Genomic DNA, 862 nt, shown 5'->3' on the forward strand with positions numbered 1-862 from the left:
TCAGGCTGGCCACGCCCCCCAGGGACCCAAGCTCCCAGCCTCTCCTTTTTTTCTTTATTCTTTTTTTTTTCTGGGATTTATTTATCTTCTGTAATTGAAACTTTGTAGCCTTGAGCATAGCCCAGGGCCAGCCAGGGCAGGTGGGAAGCTTGGCTTCCTCCATCGCTGGGGGCAACCCAAGCCTCCTGCTTGCTCCAGCTCCGGGGCTACCGCCATCTTAGTTGGGTCAATTTGCATACTCACTTCTGATTGGGTTGTGGGTGTGGTTTGTGGGTGTGGCTTGAGCATAGCAGAGGGATGGTTAATTTTCATGTTTCCTTTTCATTATATAGGATATTTACATGTGTCTATGTAGATATGTATGTGTTTATATATAACTAGAGGCCTGATGAACAAAATTTGTGCAAGTGGCTCAGCCCCTGCCACTGCCACGGCTGCCTCTGCTTTGGCCCCCACCGCTGCAGCTTCATCCAAAAGGTCGTCTGGAAGACCATCCTAAAGGTTGTCTGGTATAATTAGCATATTATGCTTTGATTATTATAGATGTCATCTATATATGCATGAACAAATAAACATAAAATGCATATATATACACAGATCTAGGTACATATACTTATCTAATCTAATAAAATAGAAACATGGTAATTGGCATACGACCACTACCCTTCCCATTGGCTAATCAGGGCAATATGCAAATTAACTGCCAGCCAAGATAGTGGCTGGCAGCCAGAGAGCTTGAAACTAACATGAGGCTTCCTTGTTTCAGTGACGGAGGAAACCAACGTTCCCCGCCTGCCTTGCAGGCCTCTGAGCCTGCAGTTTGAAACATTTTAACAAATATAGAAGCTAAAAAAAAAAAAAC

Source organism: Myotis davidii, unplaced genomic scaffold (assembly GCF_000327345.1).
Source record: "Myotis davidii unplaced genomic scaffold, ASM32734v1 scaffold1144, whole genome shotgun sequence".
Lineage (NCBI taxonomy): Eukaryota > Metazoa > Chordata > Mammalia > Chiroptera > Vespertilionidae > Myotis > Myotis davidii.